The 23,528-nt window shown below is 38.2% G+C and overlaps 1 protein-coding gene and 1 pseudogene across 3 annotated transcripts in view; one reads left to right on the forward strand and one right to left on the reverse strand.

The window, feature by feature from the left end:
- Positions 1-23,528, forward strand: part of MACROD2 (MACRO domain containing 2) — a 1,947,520-nt gene that overhangs the window by 499,545 nt on the left and 1,424,447 nt on the right. The gene's annotated exons all lie outside the window — the stretch shown is intronic.
- LOC102245075 lies at positions 7,966-11,353 on the reverse strand (annotated as a pseudogene).

Here is a 23,528-nt window from a genome sequence, read left to right on the forward strand (position 1 = left end):
GTAGTTAATAATAGGAAAAGAGCAAAATGGAGGCCCAACTTTTTAAGTGTGGTCAACTAAGCAGCTTCAGGAATCTACAGCTTCAGGCTCCCCAGGGAACCACCTGTCCATTCCCTGCAGATCCCTGGGGAAAGGGTTTGAACAAAAGGGGAGTTGATGAATTTGGACTGGAATAGGGGAGGTGCTTGCCTGTTAATCTAGCCTGGTAAAAGACCATTGGCTAGAAAGGTGGACCCCAATGCAGGCCTGTGAAATCTTGGAAGGTTAAAATCCCCAAAGAGTTCCTTTTCTCACTTGCCTTGTAGTTCCCTCTCACTCTCCTGCTCCATGACCCACACTCGCCCCTTTGCTAGCCTGCCATGTGGCCTTAGCAGCTGCATGCTCCATGGCCAGGCAGACCCCACACACAATGACTGCATCTGGGAACACAAGCTAAACTAGCCAAATGTCGGATTGGACTGCGCTTTAATGTGGAGCAGAAATTCTGGGCAGTGGCCTTAATTCTAGCTCTGCTGAGACACAGCTGGAAGGATGTGACAAAAGGATGAAGGTGGGACTTTGGAGGAAAACTCCCTTTTTACATCATTAATAAAGCTTTCCACAAAAACCCCTCAGTAAATTCTTTTCCCCTCACCCCAAGCTTTTCACTTTCATCGATAACACAGTGATGCTCTGTAAGCCTCTGTACCATCTGATGAGGATGAAAGTCTAGCTTCCTGATTGGCGTACTCTGATACCTTCTGTGATGGGTAGGGGTGGGGATTACCTCATTGCAGCCTCACAAAGGTAGAGGTCTCTGCTCCTTACTTTGCCTTGCTGGTGGAGTGAGGCATTTTGAGAGTGTGTGTGTGTGTGTGTGTGTGTGTGTGTGTGTGTGTGTGTGTTTTCCTGTTATGTTAGGCTGGAATATACTGGTTATGTAAAATTTTGTCTTGTCTGGCAGTAGGCTTTTGTTGGACTTTTTCTTTTATGTCTGCATCTATGGGCATTTCTGGGTTACCAATATCTTTGGCTCTAAGTTTGGAATATATGGGGCAAGGAGAGAACTCAGCACTCTGTCATTCTTTTGGTCTTGTCTGTCTTTTATTTCATTTGTCAGAGGGGTCTTGTGGGGTTTTTGTTATTTGTTTGTTTGCTTGCTTGCATTTTTTTGATTATTCATAATGTTCAGAGTTTTTAGTTGTTTATAGCATGGGGAATAGAGAAAATTGCATCTACTATATCTTCCCAGAAATGGAAACAGCAGCTTCTTATAAAGTTAAACATAAATCTTCATGTAATCCAGCAATTGCCCTTTTGAACACTTGACTCAGAGAAATGAAGACTTATATTCACACAAAAAATATGGCATGGAAGTTTCAACAGCTTTATTTGTAATGGCCAACGATTGAACACAAGCCAATGTCCTTCATTGGACAAATGGCTAAACAAACTGTGGTATGTCCATACATGGAATACTACTCAGTAATGAAAAGGAACAAACTCTTGATATATGCATCTACTTGGATGAATCACAATAGCATTATAGTAGACAGGGAAAAAAAGCCAATTTCTAATAGTTACATATTGTATGATTCTATAGGGTGTCCCAAAATTAACGCAAGATTTGAATTTTGCGTGAGCATTAACAACAACAACAACAACAACAAATAAAAGCCTAATTTTACTTGGTTTATTGAATCAGATTCTAATATCTGTTGCCCTTTGATTTCAATCCCTTCAATTTGATAAGCATTACCAAGTACCAATTATGGCCCAGGAGCAGGGACAATGAAGACCAATGAAGACCACGGCTTTGCGTATGTGCCAGCAAAGCCGTGGAGGCCATTTACCCGATGTGCTATTCCATACATAACCTTATACTGTATACTTTATGAATCAATTAAAGATTTATAATCTTTAATTGTAAACCTGTGTTTCCTATCAAAATTACTTCTTGCATGAATTTTGGGACACCCTATATTTATATAACATTCTAAAAGTTACAAAATTATAGCGAATGAGGTTTTACTGTTTCCAGGGTTTGGGTTGGGAGAGGGATATTACTATTAAGGTTTAATACAATACAGTTTCTCTGTGGTGATGGAACAATTCTGTATTTGACTGTGGTGATGTGTACTCACATTTATACTTATGATGAATTTCATGGAACTACACAAAACACACACAACACAAATGATTGCATGTAAAAACTGGTAAAAATTTATGTAAGATCTGCATCCAAGTGAATTACATTGTACCCATGTAAATTTCCTGGTTTTGACAATGTGCTATGGTTATATTTATTATGGTTATGTACACTGGGGAAAGGTAAACAGGAACTCTATGTATTTTTGCAACTTCTTGTGAGTCTTAAACTACTAGTATTTCAAAATCAAAAGTTATAAAAAATAATAGCTTATAACAATGCTTTAAAAGATTTTAAAAAATTGAAATGTTGGCTACACAGAAAGTTAAAATGTTTTATATGGCGTATTGATTGTTCTGTATTTTCCCTCCTCCCACTCATTATTCTCAACGTTCTTCTCTGGCTAACCCCGTGCCTCAAGAGGCTAACTTTTATTTACTGTATCGCCTAGCCACCTCTTCTTCCACATCTCCAGCTTTTATCAGACACTGCTAGTTACTTTCTCTCTTCTTATTCCTAAGACCTAGCAGTAGAGGCAGCTCTTTCTTATTGTTAGTATCTTTGTTGGTTTCTGTAACCCTGCCTGCATCTATAGGCATATAGCCCTTTCATTAAATACTTTTTTAGTTAAAACCTTTGAGTGTGCTACCTGTTCCTGTCAGTCCCCTGATATATTTGGCAAAAAAATAGATAAATTAAATGGAATTACATATGATTTGTAACTCATATGATAACAAAGATTTACTCTCCCTAGTATACAAAGAGTTTATACAAAAGGATAATAAGAAAGCTAACAGCCAAAAGAAAAATGGGCAAATGGTATGAACAAGCAGAAGAGAAATTCCAGATGGCCAAAAACATGTGAAATATGTGCCCACATTAGTATTTAGAGAAATCCAATTTAAAACAATGAAATAAATTTTTTACTTATATGATGGGGTCAGATTCCCCTTTAGGACTGAAGAATTATTCTTGCTACTTAGAGTGTAGGTGGCTGACAACTCTTAATTGATTCCTTCTCCAAGAATGTTTCTCAGTCAGAGAGAGAGGTCTTGACCAAGATTATGCCCTCTCCGTGAGTTGGATTCATGATATGAGATACAGAAGTCCAACTCTGCCTCCAGGCTCAACAACTCTAAAGGGCTATTTTCCAGGGAACCCAACCCACAGCACAGCATGTGTGAGCCTGTAGGGCCATAGGAGCTCATAGTGTGAATTGTTGCAATCTCTTTTGGAAAACAATCTCACATAATCAGTTAAAAAGATAAACATATATCTTCTGACTTACAATCTTAATTTTCAGAGTTAAAAACAAGAAAACAGTACACAATGATATATGTGTATACTGCAATTATATCTACTAGATTACGTGTATACTGCAATTATATTTACTAGATTAAGTGAAAGTTAGCCTAAATATGTGTAAATAGAGAAATGATCTACCAATAGAGGAAAGACATGTCTGATTTGAGATTATTATGAGGGTACTAAGAAGAATGAGATGTGTATCTGATGGCATGCTGAGGATACCTAAATATCAATGATATAATGTAGAATAATAATAAAAGAAGAAAAGCAAGTTATAGTTGGGTGTGGGAATGCATATGTACATGGGCCCTGCTATAGCTCATGGAAGATCAACAAATATCAGTGACTGTTCGAAGAACATGTTTTATTGGGGCTGCTCTTCAGCCAAAACGTGCTTGCCTGGCCATGCTTGTTATTGATGGTGATGACCACTCTGATTGGCTGGATGTGTATCCTGATTAGTCACTGTCTGTGCTATTCTGGTTAATTATTTTGATTTTATCTTTGCCTATAAAGCACATTGTCAGCTGACTGACAATGTTTGAAAGCCTGCTTATATATAGAGTTGGCAATAGAAACAACAATGTAAAGATTCAGTAAGTCACATTTGCATTCAGATTGTGCCAGGCATTTGGATAGAAAGGAAATAATTAAACTGAGATATTATATTATATTACAAATATAAGTAATTAGAATTATAATTAAAACTCCAAATTCTATCTGGCTAGCTCCCTATAATAGACACTCCTTTTGCATTATGAATTGCATACAGAAGGAGAGAAAGATTATACATTTTATAATTGAATAGCGACAGAGCATTATTTCTTATTACTCCCACCTTGGGCTTCTGGAGTATTGGAGCGTATATTTAGCAGTGCCAAATTCTGAAGTTTAGGAGATACTGTTGTAAAGCATAACATACATTAGAGATGCATTGGGAAGAGAGAGAGGTGACATTTTATTAAGGCCTTTGAGTTAGTTGGTGGAATAGTAAGCTTATTTTGAGTTAGTTTTGTATGATTTATATTACCTTTCTACTGGATAAAATACAATAGTAGAATGAGAGAGTATTTTGATTCATTTTATAAATAAATAGATGATTATTTAAATAAATACAGGGTGAGACAAAAGCAGGTTTACAGTTGTGAGTATGCAAAAACACAGTTCACCCTTGTATTAATATCTATTAATTATTGTATTATTTTCCGTACAAACAACTGTAAGCCTACGCTTGCCCCACCCTGCATTTGCAGGCTAGAGTTTGCTCATTTGTGTTTGATATGACCTGACACTGCAGAAGGGCAAAGGATCTCATTATCACCCAGGTCTTTACAAGAAAGGGTCCCCAGTGCATGAAGTGGCAATTTGTTGCCTATATTTGGATGGATTTAGACAAAAGCTCGCATCATTTAGCGTTCAGTTCCTGTGACAGTACCTTTTAACATCTTTCTTATTGTTCCATTTGTGGGTCACTGCAAAGCATTCATGAAGACTTTGTGGTTTAGGGAGCAAGTGAGGCTGTTGTCTAATTTGTTGTAATTGCTTAACTCACTCAAATAGTTTAATTTACCTCCGAATATGTTCAGCAGCTTAGAAGAGAGGTGTTTGTTCAAACATGAAATACTTATAATTAGAAAAAAAGTTATATAGGTTTGTGTTATATAAATGATAGCAAACTTTCTCCCTGCCTAATTTAATTAATGTTTAAATAATAACCTTGGTTTAGTTCTTGGTGGGGGGAAGCAGGAGAGGAAAGATTATGTATGGAAAATGTAGGCTTTATAGAGAAGTAACATACATTTTTCTGTGTGAAATACCTTTCCCCCTTAAATCTCCTCCTAAGTCCCCTGCCTGAGGGAGTGGATTAGCTGTATCTTTCTTCAGTCTGAAATTAACCCCCTCCCTGCAAATTGCTACAACTCTCTGCTTTTGGGTTACTACACTGCAGGGGAGTACACAAAACATTCTGTCTCTTTCCAGCCCAATTTATCTTTGAAGTGCCAAGAAGTGATACTCTGGCAGCATGTAAATCTGAAATTCTGTTTTGTTTCAACAACAATGAAAAAGGAAAAAAAAAAAAAAGGAAAGAAAGAAAAATAAAATAAAAAAATTCTCACTCAGGCGTGGTTCCCTTCAAACTGGCCATCTTTTTCTCCTATCCTTTTTCTATCTCAGTATCTGTGAGGTGTCTCGTTAATGGACTGGTATTCCTGACACAATGCTTTTTAGGAGTTAGATTTCTGGCTAAATCTATGCCACATTTTCAGTGACAAGATAGGATACAGGGAAAATGAAAAATAATACCAGAGTCTTAAATAATGTTGTTAGCTCATCTTCCATGAGTTAATTACATTTCTTCTCTTAAAAAAAGAAAACTATTAAAACTTCAATTTCACAATATGTTGCTTTCACAAATACATTGGTTAGTAGTATAGATATTGAGCCATTACTGAAAATGAATTTTTGCTGGCTGGATACTACTACCAGGAAGAACAACGTGGGGGAAAAAACGTGTGTGTGGGGGGAGAATTTATATCTTTCCATGTCTACACAATCTTGTCCCCAGCCCAGTTTAGTGAAACTGCACACTTTTTAAAAGAACTTATCTACTAGACTTGGTTTAGCAATCTACCAAAATTTAGGTCCTCCATATTTTTTTCTTCCAATATTTAGGGAGTCTGAAATTAACTGAAAATGATTGTGTCTGCCTCTGCTTATAAAATAAAAGTAAAATGGAGTTAGGCAAATTTATTTTAGGGTGAGCTGACTCTCTTTTATATGGCTAAATCTATTCAGTACCTTAAACGTTAAATAGATGCTAAGTCAAATATTATAGACTGTGAATGTTATAAACTGTGAAGGGTAAAAGCTACAAAGAAATTGGGACCATGCATGCCATTAAGGGAAAGAGTTCTGAAATCAGCCCATAGAAAATGATTACAATGAAAAAGGCAGGCAACACCAACCATTGGTGCTACTGAGGTTCTTTTCTTCTAGGGGAAGTGCCACCATTTTGGAAAATTGGCCTCAAAGCAACAGCTAAATAGGCACTTACCTTCTGATTCAGCAATTTCATGCCTAGGTGCACACCTAAGAGAAATGAATCTATATGTTCTTCAAGGACATGCACAAGAATGTTTATAAGAGCACTATTGTTACTAATCCCAAAGTGGAAATAATCTATAGGAGTATGGATGAATTAATTGTGGCACATTGTTACAAAAGAATAATATAGCAAAAAAGGTGAGTCAACCATAAGTACGTACAATGACATGAATGAATTTCATGAAGTCAGTATTGAATTAAAAAAACTAGACATCAATGAGTATATTTACTATTATTCAATTTTCTTCAAATCCTATTATTCAATAAACTTCAAAAACAAGTAAAAATAATCTATGGTATTACAAGTTAGGGTGGTGATTAGAATTACAGGGTAGTGACAAGAAGGGTGCACTTCTGGAGTCCTGGTGCTATTCAGTTTCTTGATCTGTATGCTGGTTACCTTAGCATGTTCACTGTGTGATTTTTACTTATATATTTACTCCAGTAAGAAAGATTAAGAAGAAATAATGAAGAAAAAAAGCCAGCTATAGAAATAAAGAATATTGGCAGCCTAAAAATGTTTGTGTTTTGTTTATTTCAATCATAAAAAGAATTTAAGAAAGAAATATATGATTAAACTCTATGAAAATTTGAGAGTCAAAGTTTATACTCTCCAAGTGGCAAAGGCTAATTGTTTGAACAGAATGTACGGCAGTTCCCACATTGTTTCAAACTTTCCTGATCTTTAGAATTGTGGAAGTTTGTCAACTATATGGACTCGAAGTTCTTTTTTTAAAATTGATTTTTAGAGAGAGGAAAGAAGAGAGAGTGACACAGGAAGAAAGAGAGAGAGAGAGAGAGAGAGAGAAAACTATGGCTTTGTTGTTCCATTTATTTATGCATTCACTGGTTGGTTCTGTTTTTTTAATCAATATATATATATTGATTTCAGAGAGGAAGGGAGAGGGAGAGAGAGATAAGAAACATCAATGATGAGAGAGAATCATTGATCGGCTGCCTCCTGCACACCCCCCACTGGAGATTGAGCCCACAACCCAGGGATGTGCCCTTGACTGGAATCGAACCTGGGACTCTTCAGTCCGCAGGTTGATGCTCTATCCACTGAGCCAAACCAGCTAGGGCCACTGGTTGGTGCTTATATATGCCCTGGGGATCAAACCAGCAACCTTGGTGAATCAGGAAGATGTGTTATGCTAACCATCTGAACTACCTGGCCAGGGCTCTAGGTCCTTTTTTAGGAGATTCTAATTTAGTGTGCTTAAGATGGCGCCAGGTATCTTATTTTTTTAAGGACAAATGTTTTATTTGGTAACAAGGCCTATAAAATGAATTCTTAATTCATTTTATCTCTTCTGCTAACTGAACTGCGTTAGTCAAATGGATATCAATGTACAAGAATTCCCGAGGAGTCCTTGATCTTTTGCAAAAGTGCAAAGATGCTTGAGTTATGTGACTTGCAATTTTTATTTTCTAGACAATGTATCAGCAATTCCTACATTTTCCTTCCTGTCTTCAAATTTCATGACAGGAAACAGAAGTACTTCCTTGGCATTATTGGCGTCTTTAAGAACCATGGTGATTCGGTCGATGCCCATGCCCCAGCCATCTGTGGGGGGCAGCCCATATTCCAGGGAAGTGCAGAAGTTTTCATCTATAAACATGTTCTTCAAAAAGCTGCCGCTGCCTCATGGGGTCATTGCTTATTTCCTTCTTCGTGACAAAAAGCTAAAACGCTCAGTCAGGCTGTATTTAGAGCGGTGCCATTTTGACAAAGGGCCCATTATCTGTGGGTGAGCACAGATGAATGCAGGATCGGTGCATGTCACTTCCAGGAACTCCCCACAAGCTTATCAAAGAGCCTGGCTGTGGTCCAAGGTAGAGGGCATTCAACAGCTTTTGTCACATGGATATCAAGCATTTTGTGAGTTTCTTTAGTTTTAGAGAGGTTAGTTTCTGGCAGCTTCACTCCTAGGGCTTTCTCAAGCTCTTCTACATGCTGATTCTTCAGAAGGGTGGGGCAAGGTCAATCTTGTAAGCTTGGCCCTCTGTGCCATCTGAATGGTAGATCACCTGTAACCCCCTGTAATGTGCTTCACCATCCTGGAAATCATCTTCTCCATGATTTCAACAAGATTGTGATACTCTCATAGGCCAAGTAGAGATCACAGGTGCTGAACTCAAATTGGGAGTCATATTAAGTCCTTCGTTCCAGAACTGGCATCCAATTTCATAAACCTGGTCAATGTCATCAACATCAACCACCAGCATCTTAGGGTAGAGTTCTGGAGCAATTCTCATATATACATTCAGGTCCAGCTCATCATGGTAGGTGATGAAAGGCTTGGACACAGCACCCTCTGGGATGATGTTCATCATGAGAGCTTCAATCTCTAGGAATTCCAACTCATCCAAGAAATTTACATTTTTTAAATTTGATTGATTAATTATAGAGAGCAAGGAGAGAGAGAGAGAGAGAGAGGAGAGAGAGAGAATAATGATTTGTTGTTCATTTTATTTATGCATTCATTGGTTGATTCTTATATGTGCCTGAAATAGGGTTAGAACCTACGACCTTTGTGTATGGGGAGGACCCTCTAACCAACTGAGCTAGCCAGTGAGGGCCAAGAAACTTCATATATATGTGATGATCTTAGAGCAGGATCAAGTTCAAGTATCCCTGACTGACATATGGCGTTTCCTTGTCTTTGAGGCCAAAGTGGAGATGAGGTAACATATGAAAGCAAGGAGACAGCAGTATGATCTCATAGGGAATGATGCTCAGCTCACCCTTCTTGATTTTCCCAGGATTTCCCTGAACTCCAATTATGCCTCCCTGACACAGTTTGTTATTGATATGAATAAAGTGTTCTTCTGATTTATGATTCCTGTAATTGGCCATGACTTGAAACTTGACCCCATCTCCTCTGAGGTCATAGAAGTTGAGTTTTCCCCAAGAAGCTCTTTTGGCATGGATTCAAACTGCCACCTTTAAGGTGACGTCACTCAGATGGTCCCCAGGCTGCAGGTGACTATATTCTTTGAAGAAGTGAGGGAGGGAAACATCTATATGGAACTTGTGTGGTTACGGGTCCTCCCCATTGGACTTCAGTTGATAGACTGCTTGTCTGTAGATCTTGCAGTATTGGTTTGGGTCCAAGTTTTCCTCACTGGCAGCCACATCATTGTCAGTGATGTGGTTGGTGGCAGCAGCATTGGCTTGTTTCTCATTGAGCTTCACTGTTGGACCTCCTTCTCCGCTACTTTCTTCTCAGCTTTCAGCTGCCTCTTTAGCTCATTTTTGCTTAGCTTCAGCTCACCTCCATCCACATGCACCTCAGGCCTCAGCCATTTCTCTAGAGGATCCAACCTTAAAGGTGGTATCTTTATTTTTAAGTCACAACTTGATTAATCTAATGATTAGTCAAAAAGTGAGAAACGGAATTATGTGATTTTTTTTTAATTACAGAAAAAAATGACATAGCTCAAATTATTTCTGTTTCTCCTCTGTCCTTCCACTTATCTCCAATTCCATTCTGAGCAGTGATTCTCAAACTTTGCTTTATGTACCTGTTAAAAATGCAAATTTCTTGCCCTGGCTGGGTGATTCAGTTGCAGGGTACATACCTAGGTTTTGATTTGATCCCCTGTTGGGGCGCATGCAGGAGGCAACTGATCCATGTTTCACTCTCACATTGATGTTTTTTTATTCTCTCTCCCTCCTTCTCCCCCCCCCCTCTCTCTAAAATAATCAATAAAAACATATCCTTTGGTGAGGATTTAAAAATGCAGATTTCTTTGTCTAACCCTGAGGATTTTGAATTGTTAAGTTTGAGGAGAGGTATATACATTTTTCATAAGCACATTAGAAGCAGCTCAGATTAGGAAATAGCGGGTTTCAGTGTAAATTGAAAACTAGGGCCTGGAGGAAAAGAATATACTGGCTAAACAGATATATGTGGCTTAGTTTTTCCACTTCATGGCTAGGCTAGTTATCTAGCATTGGTTATTATCAAGTCTCTAATAAATATTAAGGTCATGGAGATGGGAGGTGTGCCTCATTTCCTTCTTATCAGTAACTTCACAGCATCTGTAAATGTACTGTTAAACCAATGAGCATTAGGAGAGTCATAAGGTCCAGATGATTTAAGTTATTTTTTGCATGATTTTATTATAACCTGGAGAAAGTGAGTTTCCTTTTATATTTACATCACCTTTAATAAAACAGTAATCATTTTGCCAATCTCTAGGTTTATTGAGTACCTATTATGTACTTCGTTTCTGAAATACCATTTGGTCCCTGTCATTCCATGGGCTCTACTTGGAGGCTTAGGAGCAAAAAAGATTCATTTTACAAATGGCACAGGGCCTCATGAATTCTGATGTTTCACTCATCAGAATTAGCAAATAGGTAAGTGTTAGACTGCTTACAGTTCTTTGATAAGCATTCTGTTAAAATCAAAATGCAGAAAAATAAAATAAAGATGCAGAAAAATGGTTTTAGTTTATTGTAATGCAGTTTCATTCAGTCCTTGTAAATTGTAATCATGGTTCTTTCTCCAATTAAGAAAAAAAACAAATTATTCAGTTTTCTAGAAACTTTGCTTGCCTACCACCTTGTCTGTATGCATTAAGCAGTTGCTGTTAATTCTAGAAGAATATTATTTTATTATTTCAGGAATGCAGAGGTATAGGGAATGGAAAAGAAGAAAAAGACTGTTATCCTATAGTTAAATGATTACTTATATTCAGTTAAGAAGTATTTTCTTAAGACGTTTTGTCATAGATAGTATGGGACCCCAGACTTTCTGAAATTTCTTTACCTCTTACATTCTGTAGTTCCTGTTGGTACATGGAAGTGCTTTATAGAAGAGTTTAATGGGGTAACTAAGTATATTTATCTTCTATATTATTTCTGTTTTTAAAATATAGGCCAGTTATGTCTGAATTTTTAGGAAAACAAGTAAAATAATGTGAGGTTATCTTAGAGATGAATTGGTGGTACCCATTTTAGAAGGCATTTCAGCATCTAATGTAAATATTTACAACCTGGAGTAGTTGGGATTCTAAACTACTACTTGGAAGAGAGTAAATTATTAAAATCACTTTGGAAAACTGACAGTATCTACTAAAGTTAAACATATATCTACCCTATGATTCAGCAGTGCCACCCCTAGGTGTATTCTCAAGAAAAACATGTGAAATATTCACCAAGAGACTCCACAAGAATCTTTATAGCAGCACTATCCATATCATCCCCAAATGGAAACTACTTTAATATCAATCAACAGTAAAGAGGATAAATAATGAGAATGAATTGTCTTTACTACACACAATCACATATATAGATAGATAGATCTCACAGACAATATTAAGAAAAAGAAGTCAGGCCCTAACTGGTTTGGCTCAGTGGATAGAGCGTTGGCCTGCGGACTGATGGGTCCCAGGTTCGATTCCAGTCAAGAGCATGTACCTTGGTTGCGGGCATATCCCCAGTTGGGGGTGTGCAGGAGGCAGCTGATCGATGTTTCTCTCTCATTGATGTTTCTAACTCTCTATCCCTCTCCCTTCCTCTCTGTTAAAAAAACCCAATAAAATATATTTTAAAAAAGAAAAAGAAGTCAGATGCAAAAGAGTATATACGATACAATTTCTTTTATTCAGAGCACTAAAATAGATAAAACAAATATTTGTTATTAGAACTCAGGATAGCTGTTATCCATGGAAATTGTATAGTAACTGAAAGGGGCATGAGAGAGTTTGGTGGGGGAGTGATAATGTTTTATTTTTATTTTTTATGCTGCTTATAAGGGTGTGTTCAGTTAATGAAAATTCTTTTTTATTATATTCTAATAAAAAGTTTAAAGAGCCCTGGCTGCTGTGGCTAAATTGGTTGGGCCTTGTCCCCTGTACCAAAAGGTCGCCAGTTCAACTCCCAGTCAGGGGACATGCCCGGGTCAGGGGCTCAATTCATGATAAGGGGTGTGTAAGAGGCAGCAGATGGATGTTGTTTCCTTCTTGCTCTCCCTCTCCAATCCTCTGTCTCTAAAACATAATTAAAATAATATTTTTCAAAAAGTTTAAAAATATTTGTAAGCATGAGTTTAATGCAAATTGGAATCAGTTTTTATCATTTATGTTTACACAAATCTATTTTAGAACATGATGGTCTTAGGTAAAATTAGAGATCAATGTAAATATAAACAGCAGTTTTGGGCATGGTGAAATAGCCATTTTGTTGTATGTGTGTTTTTTGTGATGGTAGGGTTGGGGTTTTTTTTGCATAGTGTTTAGTATAAGATATGGAGGTGGTATGAGCAGGAGGAATAACATCAGGATTTGGTATCATAAAATCAGATTTGAGTTCTGGCTCTGTTTTAGATAAACTGAGTTTTGGGGCCATCTCACATAATGCCTCTAGATCTCAATTTCCTCATATAAAAGGCTATATGGATCCATTGTGAGTCCATGGAATTATTATTACTTTATATTGTTTGTTTACCAGAATGTGAATATCATGGGGGCAGAGATTTTTGTCTGTCTTACTCATTATAGTATGCCAAGTTCCTGGAACTATGTCTGCCAAATAATCAACACTTACTACTAAATATTTTTTAACTGAACAAATCACTAAAATAGAAATATTGAAAGCACTATAAAAATAGAAAATCTGCACACATTCTAGCTACTGCTCTTACTACTGTCAGAATATTATTAAAAGTCACAAGGCTACCAGAGGATAGCAACATGGAAACAAAGAAAATAATAAAAGGAAAGGAGAGGAGAGGAGGAGAGGAGAGGAGAGGAGAGGGAAGGGAAGGGGAGGGGAGGGGAAGGAAAGTGAGGGGATAGGAGGGGACAGGAGGGGAGGGGAGGGGTGGAGAGGGGAGGAGAGGGAGTCTCTATCTTACACCATACACAAAAGTTAACTCAAAATGGATTAAAGACTTAAAAATAATACCTGAAACTATAAAACTCAAGAAAGCATAGGAGGTAAGCTCCTTAACATTGGTCTTAGAAATGATATTTTTGGAATTGGCACCAAAAAACAAAAGCAAAAATGGGCAAATATAGTAAGTGGGACTACATCAAGCTAAAATGCCTTTGCACAACAAAGGAAACCATCAACAAAATGTCAACCTACAGAATAGGTAAAAATCTTTGCAAACCACATATCCAATAAGGGGTTAATATCCAAAATATATAAGGAACTCATATAACTCAATAGCAAAACAAACAAAAAAACCAATAAAAAATGGTCAAAGTAGCTAAACAGATGTTTTTCCAAAGAAGGCATACAAATAGCCAGCAGGTATGTGAAAAGGTGCTCAACCTAACTAATCATCAGGGAAATGGCAATCAAAGCCACAATGAGATATCACCTTACACCTATAAGGATGCCTCCTATCAAAAAGACAAGAGATAACAAATCCTGACAAGAATGTGGAGAAAAGGGAATCATCTCTTTTACACTGTTGAGAGGAATGTAAGCTGGCACAGCAACTATGGAAAACAGTATGAGGATTCCTCCACCAATTAAAAATAGAATTACCATGTGATCCACATCTGGGTATATATCCAAAGGAAACAAAATCATTATCTTGAAGAGATATGTATACTCCCATGTTATATTGCAGCATTATTCATAATAGCCAAGGTATGAAAACAACCTAAATGTCCATCAGCAGGTGAATAGAGAGCTTCCAGTCAAGATGGTGGAGTAGGTAAATGTTGTACTCACATCCTCCTACAACCACATGAGAATTACAACTAAAGTATAAAACAAGCATCATTCAGAACCACCTGAAATATATCTGAACAGAAGTCCTATAACTTAGGATATAAAGAAGCCTCATGAAAACTGGTAGGAAGGGTAGAGATGTGGAACGGGCTGGTCCCACACCATGTGTGGCTATTAAAATTGAGAGGGACATTATGGCTGTGGAAGTCCCCATTGAGGAGAAAGGGGTTCCATCCCCACAGGAGGACCCCAGCCCAGGGTGTCAGTGCCGCAAAGAGAAGTCCCCATATCTTCTGGCTGTAAAAAACGGTGAAGATTGTGGTTAAAATTGATGTCTGCTGGAGTCCCAGGCATTTTTCTTAAAAGGCCTGCTCACAGACTCACTGGGACTCATTTAATCTGAGCTCCAGCACTGGGGCAGCAGCTCTAAAAGCACCAGAGACATAGGGGAGGAACTAAATTGTCCAGTGAGGACTGGAGGCACAGCTTTGCCCAGACAGAAGTGCTGGCAGAGGCCTTTTTTATTTTTTCCTTTTTCTTTTTTTTTTTTTCTGAGTCCTCCCCCAACAGAGTTAGCAGGCAGGTGCCATATAGAATCTTCAACTTGGCTAACACTCTTTACCTGCCCTGGTGATTCCCTGTGACCCTGCCCCCCCCAACTTGTAGGGCCACCCAAGCAGTTTCCAGTGATTTTCACACAAATGGCCTGTTTTGGCTCATACTTTGGACTTTCCTAAAATCTCTCAAAGGTTTAAAAACCCCAAACAAGAAGCATCTGGTATTGGCATACTTCATACTTCTTGCTAAGGGGCCTCAGGACCAGCACCAGCAGTAGCTGGCCTTGTTTTCCAGCTGGACTTCTCCTGGGTACCTTCAAGCCCAGCAAAGTAGCAGCCATCTGCAGATTGCTTTGTAGCTCATGCCAGGTGACTGCAAGCAGGGCACACAGGTGGTGGTTGACCTTGGCCTGCACCTCCTGATAGCCCCCAGAGCTAGTGCACCTGGTGGAAAGCTTCAGATTTTGCTCTAGCACCACCCAACCACCTCCACCAGTGACACACTCAATGGGTGGACTCAATCAGGGACCAGAGCCCTGCTGAAGTATATCATGCTCTGTGTGTTGGCCCCTGAATGGTAGATCCTCCATGGTGGTGGTGACCAGACCTTATAGCCAATCAGCCTGGGGGTAAATTCCTCCCATTGTATATCAAGAGCAATCAAGGATCAACTATTAGAGGGTGTACATAGCTCACATTGGGGTGTGGGGTGCACCAAGTGTGCCCAACTTGGGTGACCAAGGAGGTTATGCCACTGGGCTCTATAGGGCACCTACTATAGAAGACCATTCTACCAAGATTGGGAAATATAGCAGCTCAACCTAATACATAGAAACAAATACAGGGAGGTGATCAAAATGAGGACACAAAGAAACATGTCCCAAATGAAAGGACAGAACAAAATTCCATTAAAAGAACTAAACAAAATGGAGACATGCAATCTATCAGGTGCAGAATACAAAACTTTGGTTATAAAGATATTCAATAAACTTAGGGGAAGAGTGATGAACTTAGTTAGAACTTCAACAAAGAAATAGGAAACAGTAAAATGGAGATGGAAAATATAAAAAAGAACCAGTCAGAAATGAAAAATACATGAACTGAAAAGAAGACCACATTATAGGGAATCAACAGTAGCATATATGGAGCAGAGGATCAAATCAGGAATTTGGAAGGTAAGGAAGCAGACAACACCCAATCAGAAAAGGGAAAAAAAATTGGGATAGTTTAAGGAGTCTTTGGGACAACTTGATGCTTACTAACATTCACATCATAGGGTTCCAATAGGAAGAGAGCAAGGAATTAAAAACCTGTCTGTAAAAATAATGACTGAAATAGACATGAAAGTCCAGGAAGTGCAGTGAGTCCCACAATATAAATCCCAAGAGGCCTACACCAATACACATCATAATTAAAATGCCAAATGTTAAAGAAAAAGAGAGAATCTAAAAAGCAGCAAGAGAAAGACAAATAATTACCTACAAGGGGGCTCCCATAAAACTGTCAGCTGATTTCTCAACAGAAACTATGCAGGCTAGAAGGCATTGGCATAAAATATTTAAAGTGATGAAAAGCAAGGCCCTACAATCAAGATTACTCTTTCCAGCAAAGCTATCATTTAGAGTTGAAGGACAGATAAACAGCTTCTCAGACAAGAAAAAGCATAAGGTGTCCATCATCACCAAACCAGTATTACAAGAAATGTTAAAGGGTTTCTTTAAGAAGAAGAAAACAAAAGATAAACATGAATAATAAAATGACAGTAAATACATATAGAGCAACAATTACTTTAAATGCAAATATATTAAATGCTTCAATCAAAAGACATGGTGGCTGAATAGTTAACAAAACATGACCCTTACATGTGCTGTCTACAAGAGACTTACTTAAGATTGAAAGACAAACACAGACTAAAAATAAAAGGATAGAAAGGATATTTCATGAAAATGAAAACAAACAAAACAATTTTAAAAAGCTGTGGTAGCAATACTTATACCAGAAAAAAATAGACTTTAAAATAAAGGCTATAACCAGTATAAAGAAGTACCCAGCAATTCTACTTCTGGGTATTTATTTAAAGAAACACAAACCACTAAATTAAAATAACACGTGTATCCATATGTTTATTGCAGCATTATTTACAATAGCCAAGATATGGAGGCAACCTAAAATTTCATCAATAGATGAATGGATAAAGAAGTGGTACATGTATACAATGTGATATGATTCAGCCATAAAAAAGAATGAAGTCTTGCCATCTGAAACAACATAGATGGACCTGGAGGGTATTGTGCTGAGTGACATAACTCAGACAGAGGAAGACAAATACAATGTTTTCACTTATATGTGGAATGTAAAAAACAAACACATAAGCAGAACAGAAACAAACTCATTGATACAGAGAACATTTTGACAGTCAGTTGGAGGAATGGGTAAAACAGGTGAAAGGATTAAGAAATACAAATTGGTAGTTACAAAATAGTCATTGGTAAAGTACAGCATAACAAATATAGTTAATAATTATATCTATCTATCATCTATCTATCTATCTCTCTATCTATCTCCCAGTGCACAAAAATTTGTGCACTTGGGGAGGGGGGTCCCTCAGCCCGGCCTGTGCCCTCTCTCGCAGTCTGGGCCCCTCGGGGGATGACCACCTGCTGGTTTAGGCCTGCTCCCTGGGGGATTGGGCCTAAGCTGGCAATTAGACATCCCTCTGGCAGCCCAGGAGCCCTCAGGGGATGTCCACTTGCCAACCAGGAGCAGGCCTAAGCTGCAGTTGGACATCCTTAGTGCTGCTGAGGAGGCGGGAGAGGCTCCCACCACCACTGCTGTACTGGCAGCCGTCAGCCTGGCTTGTGGCTGAGCAGAGCTCCCCTTGTGGGAGGCCTGGCTTGTGACTGAGCAGAGCTCCCCCTGTGGGAGTGCACTGACAACCAGCGGGTAGCTCTTGCATTGAGCATCTTCTCTCTGGTGGTCAGTGTGTGTCATAGTGACCAGTCATTTCCAGTCGTTCTGCTGTTAGGGTCAATTTGCCTATTACCCTTTTATTGTATAGGACAGAGGCCTGGTGCACCAGTAGGGGCTGGCTGGTTTGCCCTGAAGGGTGTCCCAGATCAGGGTGGGGATCCTGCTGGTATGCCTGGCCAGCCTGGGTGAGAGGCTGAGGGCTGTTTTTAGGCTGCCCACAGCCCCCTGGCGACGAAGCTCCCAGCCTCTCCTTTTTTTCTTTTATTCTGGGATTTATTTATCTTCTATAATTGAAACTTTGTAGCCTTGAGAGGAGGTCAGAGCCGGCCAGGGCAGGTGGGAGGTAAGCCTCCTGCTCGCTCCAGCTCCATGGCCACAGCTGGCTGAAAGCAGGTATCTGGGGTTTATTTACCTTCTATAATTGAAACTTTGTAGCCTTGAGAGGAGCTCAGAGCTGGCCAGGGCAGGTGGGAGGTAAGCCTCCTGCTCGCTCCAGCTCCATGGCTGCCGGCTGCCATCTTGGTTGGGCTAATTTGCATATAGTTGCTCTGATTGGCTGGTGGGTGTGGCTTAAGGCATAGTGAAGGTACGGTCAATTTGCATGTTTGTCTTTTATTAGTGTAGATGACTAAGTGACTGTCTGACCATTCGCCTGGTAGCTATGATGCCCAATGACCACCAGGGGAAGATGCTCAAACCAGTAGAGGAGGGAGCTTGATTCCTCATGGAATTGGCTGTGGATTAGGTTGCTGCTGGGACACTGTCGGCCCCGAATCTGCTTCACCCACACCCTGGACCCAGAGAGGAGGGAGTCCAAGTCCAGGGTGCGTCACCTGAGAACCGCCCTCTCACAATCCAGGATCCCTCAAGGGATGTTGGAGAGCCAGTTTTGGCCTGATCCCCGCAGGCCAGGCTGAGGGATCCCACAGGCGCATGAATCCATGCACTGAGCCTCTAGTATTGTAATAACTGTATGGTGTCTGATGGGTACAAGCTTTATTATAGTGATCACTTTGTAAGTTATATAGATGTGTAATCACTGTGTTGCATACCTAAAATTAATATACTGTACATCAACTGTAATTGAAAAATAAAAAAAAATAAAAAAACAAATGAATATATAAATAAAATATGATAAACACACACACATACACATACACACAGGAATATTATTTAGCCTTAAAAAAGAAGTGAATGCTGTCATTTGTGAGAACATGATGAAACTGGAGGACAGTATGCTAAGTAAAATAAGCCACAACGAGAAAGACAAATACTGCATGGTATCACTTAAGTGTGGAATCTTTTTTTTTTATATAAAGGTAAAACTCATAGAAACAGAGAGTAGAAAAGTGGTTGCAAGGGCAGATGATGAATAAAGTCTAATGTGTAATATGGTGACTGTAGTTCATAACACTATACTGTATAATTAAAATTTGCTTAAGAAAGTGGAATTTAAATGTTCTTACTCTCCCCCCTCCTCAAAAAAAGTGAATATGTTAGGTGAGGTGATGGATTTGTTAATGAACTCAATGGGGGGGAATCCTTTACAATGGATATGCATATCAAATCACCACATTCTATTCTTTAAATCTCTTCCAATTTTATTTGTCAATTATGCTTCAATAAAGCTAGGAAAAAAAGCCACCAGAAACCATGAGTCTGCCAGTTTGTTCCACCACTCATTGTAGGATGGAATTAAGTTTGTGAGCTATCTTCACATCCAAGGGAACTAAAATAAATAACAATTACTACAGTATAACCAGGCCTAGCATATCTGATATTACTGATCATTGTCCTTCCTGGAGCTAGGGAATCCATTCATGTTCATTCCTATATTTATTAAACAAAAATTTGTTGAGTGTCAGCAATGTTTTAAAAATGGTTTCTGTTCCACGATGCTCACAGTCATGTAAGGTACAGACATTAAATGAAAATTTATACTAATTTTTCCAATTCTCTGCTTATCTTCCCATCTGCCCCTGAGGATCTGAGCAGATTGTTTTTATAACAGACAAGACCTATTGGTTAATGATGTTATGGACAAAGGTTTGAATTAGGCCTCACCTTAGTGCAAGGAAAATTTTTTTTTCAGAAATGCACAATCCTGGTCCTTTATTCAGGTGTCCTTTCCAGGATGAATAATCCTAGAGAATTTTTATTACTGTACTTACTGCTATCATAGTAAGTGTTCCACACTTCACAACTGAGGAGACTGTGGAAAATGTCCCCTAACAACTATATTAGACAACTAGACAAATTAGATCTTTACCCACTTTATTAAAATACTAGAGGCCCGATGCATGAAATTTGGTGGCCCTCGCAGCCACAGTGGCTTGCCTCAGCCCTTGCAGCCCCAGCTTCTCCAGTCTAATGAGCATATTATGCTTTTATTATTATAGATGTGTTTCTGGTGGTTAAACCCACCCGAAGTCCATCTTAGCCTTGGACCGCTGGTAGGAGCAAGACTGGCCTTCTAAGAAGGGCCTGATGCTTTCAGGGTTCCAAAAGTGATGTGAAATGGTACTGGTCAGCTGCCAGTGTCTGTGGAACATGAGATATTCCCGAGACTGTTGTTTCTGTACTGACTCAGGTTCTGTATCTTATTTTTGCTCTAATTGCTCCTGGGACTGGACTCAGAGCTCCACTTGTTACCTGGACTTCCACTTGTCTTTTATTTGTTATGGGCTGACCCATTCAGATTGTTACCTGCTCTCATCCTATTGAATTCTCTCAGCTGCATCACTAATTATTTACTCCACCCTTCAGATGAACTCATTCACTGAATATATGCTAAGCAGTGGTCGGCAAACTCATTAGTCAACAGAGCCAAATATCAACAGTACAACGATTGAAATTTATTTTGAGAGCCAAATTTTTTAAACTTAAACTACATAGGTAGGTACATTGTTATTAACTTAATTAGGGTACTCCTAAGGCTTAGGAAGAGCCCCACTCAATGGGCCAAAGAGCCGCATGTGGCTCATGAGCCGCAGTTTGCCGACCACGGGTGGGGACTAATCGGCAAGACAGGCAGTGATCTGAACCTCTTTCCTGGTCACAATGCCTCCTGCTTAAACCCTGCAGACCCATGGACAAGGCTGTTTATTATGGAAGATATGTACTTACAGAAAAAAAAATCATTTTGTGTGTGTGTGTTTGTTTCATTTTATAAATTGGAGGCAAAGATTTTAGTGTTATAGTTAATGCAGGATTGATGATTCAGTGATTTTTATTCAGAATAATGACTTTAAGAAATGCATTTGTTCTAAAATGTTATTTCTTCCTTAGACTCCTGTTGAGTCAAATGTTTGCTTTTTTTTAAAAAAAAGTAATTTAAAGAACCCCATCCCACCTTTTTTTAATTGTTATAGAGTATAATTTCAACAACAATGCATCTAATTGCAAATGCATTTGTCTTTCTTCAACCAAGACTCTAAAAATATTACAACCAAATATTAGCAGTTCTATTTATTTTCAGGTGTGCAAATGTTGTTTCTGAATAAAACAAAACATTTATAGCAGATGAAGGTCAATTTATTGAAAATTAAGCTAAATGTGACTATGTGGATAATAATTTATTTTTCTACAGCTTTACAGTTTTACAGGCTTACAGTGTGTGGCTCAGGTTTACAGGCTTTTCAACTGTTTCATCTAAGAATTCCCTTTTTTTTCTTTAAGTCTTGAGCTTAAATGTTCCTTTTCCTATGTTTTTTGGAAATGCTTGTGATTTTTATGAGCTGCATTTCTTTGACCTGCTGCTAGCTGAAAGCTCTAATCCTCAGTTTTTATCATTTCATCCTCAGGTTTCTGTCTATATTAAAAAAAAACACATACAAACAACACACAGTACTTTTTTCCCCCTGGGAAGCAACTGTATCCAATTCTTGATACCTATCTTTCCTAGACAGATGCAAACAATATTTTATAATCAAATTGAAAATAATATTTAATACCTGCATTTTTAGCTTTTCACAGGAAACCATTTCAGTGTTTAATTAATACTTTTTTTTAGTTGTCATGTTTAATTTTAATAGAATCTTAGCTTTTCCTGTACAGATGTAATTTGATTATGTTAACATTTCCTTTTATAGAAGGTATATTAAGAGACATGGAAAAGCCCACTTTAATGCATTACAATCATCTTGGATTTCAAAATCCACTTTGCATATCTTTGTACACTTGAATTAATATAAAAGCTTGATAAAAAGATGAGAATTAATGTACTCAACCTGTTAGGAATAAGTAGTGGTATTGTTGATTTAAGTTTGTTGAATGAGATATCTCAGAATGCTAAAGAGGCAGACCAGCAGGTTTCAGGTGATTAAAGAAAATCCTTCGTCTTGGAGGGACTTGAAGGAACATGATGCTATTTAAGTGGAATCTAATCAGGAAGAAGAAAAGCTTGCAAGTTAAAAGACGGAATGTTTCATGTCATTATTTGCAAAGCAACTGAACAAAAGGTGAGCAAGATAATTAAGTGTCTTGCTGCTAAGTAGAATTTTTCAAAGCAGGTTGATTAGAGGTATTCCTTAAGAAAATAAAATAAACTTCTAAATTCAGATAACCTAGTTGAAAAAGCTAACTGAGTTTTAGAGATGGAGACCAGTTTGGAAGAAAATTGACAGTATTGTATATGATAGCAGATGTTCTCAGGGGTGAGCTTAATTGCTCAGCAAAATTCTGATCAGCTCTGAATAGTTTTAGCATTAATAATATTTTAGTGTATTTTAAGTTTTTGAAAGATGGAAATCCAAGCAGACTTAATAGGCACTAAAAGGATTATTCCATTACCTTGATTACTCCATTTTTCAAAGGATAAGTAGGATTTGATTCTTTTCCCCCATTTGCCTGAAAACCTACCAAAAGCAAATATTACTGTTCTTATTATAAAAAAGTATTTGTAACTGTCAAACAAAAATTTGATGTCATCTCTTGTATCTGCGTTTAGGATTTCAAGACATTTTGGGTGATAACATGAGGAAACTGGCATGCCCCAGATTTTGTTTTGTAAACACGAGCTGGCAAGACTCTGGCTTCCTTAAAGGGGTGGCCAGGTCAAAGTACTGATGGATGCATTTTAGCTGAAAATGAAAACTAGGAAGGCATGACCTTAGGCCCTACTTCTCTACCGAAGAAAGGAAACTTGAAGCTAACAAGTCATGCCAGTCAAACACACAGTAGACATATGTTCTTTTGTCAGTGTTCTTTTACTCTTTCAACATTTTAATGACTTCAAGCTTACTTAGTAATGCATACTTTGGGGGCAAACTTCCAGTAGCAGATTGCTTCATTTATTATCAATGAATTTATTTATTCTGTCAGTCATTGCACAGCTTTATCTACAAAGAACACATTGAAAAAGTTAAACTGATCCTCTGGTCACCTGGCAGTCGACTGCCAGTATAAAATGAATAACTATCAGTCTACTTTGAGCGGTTTCAAAGGGTGATGTGAGTGTCATATTGGAGACCCCTGTGGAAATCTTAAAACAATAGCAAGCCCAAACATTCTCTGCTGAAGCATGTGATCTAAATACTTGCATTTTAAAAATAGATTCTAGGCCCTCCCGAGTTATTTAAAAGTTTTGGTTTTTACTTTGTATTTTGCTTAAGTGTCCTTCAACTTTGTTTGCATGTTGGAATCATCTGAGGAACTTGGAAAAGTTCTTACGCCTTGGCCATACCTCACACCGATCAAATCATAATTTGTATTTTTTAAAGCACTCTAGGTGATTCCAATGTGTAGCTAAGGCCAGGAACCA

Source organism: Myotis brandtii, unplaced genomic scaffold (assembly GCF_000412655.1).
Source record: "Myotis brandtii unplaced genomic scaffold, ASM41265v1 scaffold137, whole genome shotgun sequence".
Classification (NCBI taxonomy): domain Eukaryota; kingdom Metazoa; phylum Chordata; class Mammalia; order Chiroptera; family Vespertilionidae; genus Myotis; species Myotis brandtii.